Source organism: Photinus pyralis, unplaced genomic scaffold (assembly GCF_008802855.1).
Source record: "Photinus pyralis isolate 1611_PpyrPB1 unplaced genomic scaffold, Ppyr1.3 Ppyr1.4_LG8, whole genome shotgun sequence".
Lineage (NCBI taxonomy): Eukaryota > Metazoa > Arthropoda > Insecta > Coleoptera > Lampyridae > Photinus > Photinus pyralis.
Genome location: NW_022170819.1, coordinates 22,765,391 through 22,773,483, shown reverse-complemented (window position 1 = coordinate 22,773,483; position 8,093 = coordinate 22,765,391). Strand labels below are relative to the sequence as shown.

Here is an 8,093-nt window from a genome sequence, read left to right as displayed (position 1 = left end):
GTGAGCAATTGCCGCTACTTGTTGAGTCACCGCAGAAGTTGCGTTGTTGTTGCTTTATCTAGAAGAAAAGCGACTATGATATTTCGAAGCATGTTCAGCACACGCGGTTCATGATACAGCGGGATTCCCAAAAATTGAATATAATTCGAAACACGAAATTTCGCTTTAAAACTTATCTCACTGTCCACACAGAACACGATAAGCGGCGATAAAGCGCATTTTTTAAAGTATTTCGCGTTGCGATTGCTGTTGAAATACGCCCTCTTGCAAGAATCCAAGTTAATGAAGTAACAATTCAAGGTTCTCACGACTGTAAATGGCGAAGATAAGATCGTCCGCGGTCTGTACGCGTGCGGCGAAAGTGGTTCTACAAGTGTGCATGGGGCGAACCGGCTTGGTGCGAACTCTCTCTTAGATTTAGTGGTCTTCGGACGTGCGTGTGCGAAAACGATTGCGGCAGAACACAAACCGGGCGAATCGATTGGAAAACTGAGCGCGGTAAGTATCCCACGCTATCAACACAATCCCTGGATTAACATCTGAGTAGAACGCAGGCGAGGCCTCCATTTCGAATCTCGACTGGATTCGCTACTCTGACGGACCGATTTCGACCGCCGACTTACGCCTACGTATGCAAAAAACCATGCAGAAACACGCGGCCGTGTTTAGAACCGCCGAGTCATTGCAGGAAGGTATACGGTTAATGGAGGCGCTGTATGCCGACTTGAAGGACATTAAGGTTTCCGATCGAGGGCTCGTCTGGAATTCGGATTTGGTCGAGTCGCTCGAATTGCAAAATCTGATGATCAACGCAATGCAGACGATAGTGGGGGCGGAAAATCGAAAGGAATCGCGCGGCGCGCACGCGCGTGAAGATTTCAAAACGAGAAGCGACGAGTATGACTATAGCAAACCCATCGAAGGCCAGCAAAAGCGGCCAGAGAGCGAACACTATCGTAAACACACGTTAACTACTATTGACGATAAAGGTAAAGTTTCGATTAGATATCGACCTGTCATCGATCACACGCTTAGTAAAGATGTTGCAACAGTGCCTCCTGCAATTAGATCGTATTAAAAAAAATTTTTAGTGTGAACAGGTGGTGGTTTGTTTTAAGAATTTTAAAAAATACACAGATTCTTTACCTTGATCCTCTCGCTTTTATTTTGGGAAAATTTTTTGAAGAAATCTTAATTTATAATAATACGAATTTGACTGCATAGTGCCCTTTTTGAGAGACTCATCTAGTCATTCACAATGGCAAAAATTATTGAGATTTTTCGGGCACCTGGTAGTGTCTATGAGTTACCGGTAAGGCAATAAAGCGTTTTTACTTAAAAAAAAAGGTGCTTAATTATGTGATGTCTTACATCATTTTTTAAAAACCACCTGAATTATTTATTTATTTATTATAGAAGATTGCGTATTAGCTGTGTATTTTGAATAATTTTAACGTCGAAAATAGTAATACTACTTTGTAATTGCGTATTCTTAAGAGTTAAAATCAGTTTGTTTATGTTTATGTACATAAATTTATCAATCATTTTATTATTGTTATGTTTAATGTTCGTACATGCCAATGATTGCTTTAAGTGAACAATACACGATTTTTTCAATGCGCGAGTCTCAATACCTAACGGTCCTCACGTATTGGTCCAGTCTCCTTGGAAGGTGCAGTTAAAAAGCGTCATACAAGATGGTCGACGGTTACTCTTTGCAAAATGGCGTCAGCTTTTGGCCTCGTGTGAACTCGTTCGAACATTTTGCCGGCTACTCCAAGTTGGGTTTTCCTGCAGTCTTATGCGTGTCACTTTGCAAAGGGGCGTAAGCCTGTTGAGGGCCTAAAACAAGAGGGACAATAAATAAAATAAACTACAAGGAAATTAATTATTTCATTTATTCCTTGGTTTATTGGTTGGTATAAAGTAAGAAAAATTTATACTGCAGTACGTGTGTATATTCAGGATGTGGTAAATGAAGAGGGTCATTGTATAAGTAAAATAAGAGCGAGTTAAATGCCACTGTCGTAACCGAATGTTGAATGACAAAAAGCTTGAGATAGCGCGGAGTAAAGTATTTAAACCATTACGCGTCGTAAGATGAAGCGCTCATTGGGTCAGATTTTACAAGAACGATACCTATAACTATGGGTGTAAATAGTGAGCAAGTAGCATTTCGTCAAGAGCGAAAAATGATCTCCATAGAGCCTCCGTCACATTGCGGACGAAGATTTTCGCAGCATTTCCGAAAAAGAAAGTAAAATAGTCGAAATTTCCACGACTGTACACGCCGAAGGATTCTATAACCGGTCCGTGCAGAGCACAACTGGGAAGCCAATGTCAATTCCATAGACCATAAGTGAGAACTGTATAGTCGGTCCATGCCGGCGCGCAGCTGGGAGGTCAATAATTTCCATTCTGATTGAAAGCCGTGACCCGAGCGCATCTAGAACTCCTGGTGCACAAATACTTTTGTGAACGTTTTAGTTTAATCGCGGCGTAGTTATTGACATTTTCGTAGTTTTCACTTCGTTTTACTGTATAAACAGCGTTATTTTGTATTTCTGTACGAAATGGATTAAAAACATTTTGTTCTAGCAATATATAATTCTGTGTACTGTGATGTACGCAAGTCGACAGCTCCCGCACGAACAAAAACGGATAAAACACGGAACACCAGCCTGGTAATATCAACCTCAGTCTCAACAATGGCCGGATTGCCTACGTTGTGAAAGACCAGAGCTTATTATCGGAAAGGTGGAACGCAAATAACAAATTTATTAAATTTCCTAAGAAAAAGTTTATTGAATAGTTTATCAAAAGTGTAAAATGAATTAAAATGCTGAAAGAGTTCCTACAAATTTAGACAGAATGCATTTAAAGAGAAAGGCATGCCATGTTCCCCTGGAATTAGAGAGGTAATTGTGGAAAACGCTAAACACACATTTTACATCACATCTACAATATACAAAAATTAACCGTTCGAGAAGTAACTCTTGAATTTGACAAGCCAAAGAATGGCCAGTTTAAATAGAACTTAAAGGCACTCCCACTTGTGAAAAATATTCCGAAATCTCTTACCTAAAGTGCATGGAATAATGTTGTTAATTAGCCGGAACTTCTCCAGTCCAGAAGGTCTCTAAGGTCCTGGACACGGTAACCTTAAACTAAAGTTTTATTTCGAGATTAATTCCGCTAAGTAATTTTAACACTCTGGCATTTTCCTCTGCACAGGCGCAACGGTTAAAGACATTCAAAAAGGCAGATTCATACACAAAGAGTTGAAGTCGCTAATCAATCTAAATTTATTTTATTTATTTAATTCCAATAGCAAAGTAAAAATACATTTAATATAAAGCATATACCTACATGTACAAAATATAGAGATTTTAAGAAATTAAATGAGTTTAAACATTGAATGAACATTAGCAACTGGATCAGAAACAAATCAAAATAGTAATAACATTTAAAATGGAAAAAGTAAATAACAAATTCAATACCCGCAGTTACAAGTAGCTGAAGGCAATACAATTTACAATAAAGTGAAGAATGACAATTACAACTAAGCACATTACCTTTTGTTATAGGTACTTATGCAGCACAAACCTAAGTAGGTACACGAAAATTGGTTGCTGAAAAAATTGTGGGAGCGAGAATCGCGGTTTGGATTGCCTCATCGGAGTTGAATTTTTTTCCTTGCAAGTATTTGTGCAAATTCTGACAAAACGTATTCTGTTGGAGCAAGGTTAGGGGAGTATGGTGGGTGTCCGAGACATTCCAATCGCAGCCCTTCTAATTCAACGACCGTCTGTCGTGAAGTATGGGGTCTAGTGTTGTAGTGAAGAATTGACCAGTCTCTGTGTTAAACGGCTAGTTTTTCCATCATAGTTTGCAATCGGTAACAATACAAACCTGCCGTAATCGTCTGACCAGATCTTAGAAAGCCAAAGCTGTTGTGTATGAAATTAGCTCTAGACGGCCGTCCACGTCTTTGAATAATTTATATTTAAAGTAGTGGTACAGACGGACAAAGTGCGGACTATAGCGTTCATTTTCTTTTTGGAAAATGCGCTAAAATGGATCGCCGAAATGTATGTACCTACTTCAGAATGACTGCACCAAATTAGATAATTCTTTTTTGTTGTGTTTGCTATTATCAGGACAAGGTTTATATAAAGGATAATGTTCAGAACATTGCACAATGCACGGAAAGACGTAAAACACAATGTTGCACTTTCCGTCATCTTAAATCGCAATATGACTAATAGATGGCGCCAGAGTGATTTACTCACGGACCTCTTAAAAAAATAAGAGGTCGGTGCATTTACTACGGCTCTAGAATTTCGGGCGCAAAACGGTCACACGTTTACGTATGCCCGGGCCCGCGAAGGTTTTTGATGTAGTAAAACACTTTCAGAAATTCTAACGGGTCTGGGAACACGAACAGGAAAAAAACAGTATTTGATATTTTACGCTATGTCCAGCTTGAAAACGATGCGTGGATGCAGTGCGTGCGATGAGGTGCACGTCTGCGAGTACTACCTAAACCTATTTATATTAGTCCGTTCAAAGTAAAAACATTATGCGTATGCGTTGAGGGCGATTTTGAGTACTCGCAAGTCGCAACGCACGCTTTGTTTAAAAAAACATGTTTGTATTTGTACGTAAAACACGTACCTACCATATACAGGGTGGTGACTTGCGTAGCTCATCATAGTTTCAGTGTAAAATTCATAACATGCGATTGTTGGCTCCCCAAATTATTTTAGAGCAAAAATGTATTAAGGTTGTTTGTAGAAAAAATTTTTTTACGTCAATCAATTTTCAATTTTTTGCATAATAAAGGCGGAAAATTGGAAAATTTTTTTAGAAATTCAAAAATGTATGGAATAACAGAAATCCACTGTACAAAGACCGGCAAATGTAGTGTTTGATTCTTAAGAAACAGGACGACATGTACATTAACTAACTATTGAGGGTTGCCTTTTTCGAAATCATGCGAAAGTTCATGTAACTATGCATTCATATTTTTCGATTATAGGACCTCACGTGGCGATCTTTAACCTATCTTATAAAAAATCAACAAAACATTATAAAGATATCAAGTAAAAAAATTATCACAAAAAGCTTCGACCTTGTGTGCTCACTTGTGGTGAAAGGAAAACAAATTTAAAAGATCTTAACCTATTGCTTTTTTCTAGATTAGTATGACATTGTTTGTACAAATAACAGTGGATTTCACTTGGTTTTTTGTATATGGCCAGAATCGCTGGCATTTTATGACCACCAGCCCAGGACCGTTTGGAAAAAGTTTATGGGAATCTTTATTTTCAGAAATTATATCAACTTATCATGTAGGAATGGAGTGCAAGGGATAAGAGTGGGCTATACATGTCTAGTATTTGAATGTTGACTCGAAATTATTCAGTTTCACACTTTTTTCAAAAATTCAAAAATTTATACGGTAAGTACCTACTTACAAATGTAGCTCGCAAAAATGCAAAAGGCGAAAAGATCTCCTTAAAACAACACTTTATCTTTTATAAAATTCTGCTATTTCTTGGAGGGGTCCACGGTTTTCCAGTCGACACAGCGTATTTGGTACATCCAAAAATTAAAACTGTCTTAATTGTTTAGCCTGCGAGCGTCCTACAAATCTGTAATTCATCTTAACCTTTACATCAATTAAGAGCGCTTCTTTTGAGACCCTATGACGGTTGGTAGAGTTGGTGCTGCGTTTCCTCAAACCCGCCGCATAAATGGCCAACTAGGTCAAGGTTAAACAACCAAATACAAGCTTGAGATCAGTTACAGCGGTCGGTAGTTCGTTCTGCGTATTTGAAGTTCATCGTTCAGTAAAAATCAATTTAGGTACCAAAAGAAATACTGGTTTATTTAAACAAAAAATTGCAAAAATAAAAATTCTCTCCACAATGGTATAGTGTAACACACAAATATTCAAAATACTCCCCCAAGTACTCAAAATTATAACTTTACGGTACACAAAAATCTTGGGTCACTTCAATGTACCCACAATTTAAATTCCCCAGTTTGACAAAACCCCCAATCAAGACTGATCGACTAACAAACTGAATCGTAACACAACTTTCCACATATAAATTGATATTTCAGGCAACAATTCGCACGTATAGGGCCAAGGACAAGTAAAACTTACTTAAGGAAACTCTTACCTTGCATAAAGTTAACGTTGATGCTAAGAAGTGAGCACAGTTCTCTCATCCATAACCTGCAAATAATCAAAAGAAAACCTGCCAAGCCGCAGAACTCGGTATTAATTGACTAATGATGCCTGAAGGACCTCGCTCTACTCGTTATATTCTTCGCTATAACAAGTAGGTACGTACTTAAACGGCCAACCTATCCAGAAGGAAATGATGGACTCCAACAACATTCACGTTTCAAACCCGATCATAACTTAACCGAGAGTTGAATTAAATTTGAATTTGAAGTAACATTAAAACTAAAAATTGAAACCCTAAAAGAAATCAAAGGTAACTCCTCTCTTTGATGCCCTAAAATGTACACACCTCTTAAATAAGAGGGATTAATTATAGATGAATTGTCGATGGAAAATTGTCGTATAACAGATAACAGCCGAACGATAAGCCAGAAAAAAACGCAATTATATCCTCCCTATTGGAGTTTTTAGGTGAATCTGTCCAGAATCACCAATCAATGAATCCGATTGCCAAAGATTAATAAAATATGGATGATGGCAATTAAAATTTCATGCGTTCTAACTAACGCCTCAGCTGTTTGTTCAAACGAAATGCACTTTGTTACGGCTCACAAAAGAAAGAGGAAAATGAAAGTGGACAATCGATAATCGCTGCGTAGTAAAAATTGCGGGGTTAAAATTCCTATCTATTCAAAAGTTACGAAGAGCTTTCAACAAGTAAATAATGGATGGATGCTGCTTACTGCATCTCATTTAATCAGCTACCGCTAATTACAATTTGTCGGATAATATTTCTAAATTCATAATGCTAATTAAGCGCCATTGTCTATTGGAATTTCTCAGTTCAGGTAAACTGATATTGACGTAAACCGGCATGGTATTTCAGTTTTAATGCTCGCTTTAAATTATCAACGCAAGTTTAAAATCTGCTAATAATGACTCACCGGAGCTGAAATTCTAAAATATTAATTCGTCCTCATCTTTAAAGGGCCAGAGATTTCGGACGCAACAAAGATAGGTAATTGAAATATCTTGACCGGAACAGTTGCAAATAGCAAACGCTTTTGTTTATTGTTACAGCGATACACAACTTTAGAAATTAAATCAATCAATTACTTTTATTTTGAACTCTGAGAACCAACAAAAATGCGGTCGGCACGACACTTTTCGTAACGAAGCGCGTACACATACCAGGTGTTCCCGTACCGGGTGGTCATGAAAGTATTTAAACTTCAAGGGGGAAGATAGGTGCTTCGTTACAGCTGAATATGTCGGACGTGTTCGCGTTATATTGCAAATTTCTTAAACCACCGTTCATGATGCTTTTGAAAAATACCATAAGGCAACCAAGATCGGGAAGAAGTAGATTTTACTCGTAAATGAGCGCAATGAACGTTTTCTAGTATTGGTGGTGCTGAAGAGAGAGCTCATTAACAGCAAACTTTCAGGTTGGTCGGTAATGACTGCTCGAGGGACAGAAATTTCTTCTTGAACAATTCGTCGGCGTCTAAGAGAGAAGGGGTTGCCATGTTACAGTACAATGCCCAATAATATTTACCTCAACCTACAAAACTAGGTAATTGCTGTCAGACGAATCTCATTTTTTTTACGTTCTCCCGATTGACCTGAACGCGTATAAAGAAGGCTCGGTGAAGGTTTTTCATTTCAGCTTTCGGTGCGAGGGCCAGTGTTATGGTCTGGGCAGGCATTCTTACCGAACTTCTTGTAGATAACAACTAATCTATACATAACAGAATGTGACCATTTCGTCCTTATGCTCCAATTCTTGGGGGAAATTTCCTATTCATGCACGATAATGCACGCCCGAGTCCCTGGACGATGTTGAAATTTCAGGTTTAGTGGGGCCCAAACTTAATATTCAATTGAGAATGTA

At 38.1% G+C, this 8,093-nt stretch overlaps 1 pseudogene; it reads left to right on the top strand.

The window, feature by feature from the left end:
- The first annotated feature begins 238 nt into the window (after positions 1-238).
- On the top strand, positions 239-1,617 carry LOC116179275 (annotated as a pseudogene).
- The last annotated feature ends 6,476 nt before the right edge of the window (positions 1,618-8,093 follow it).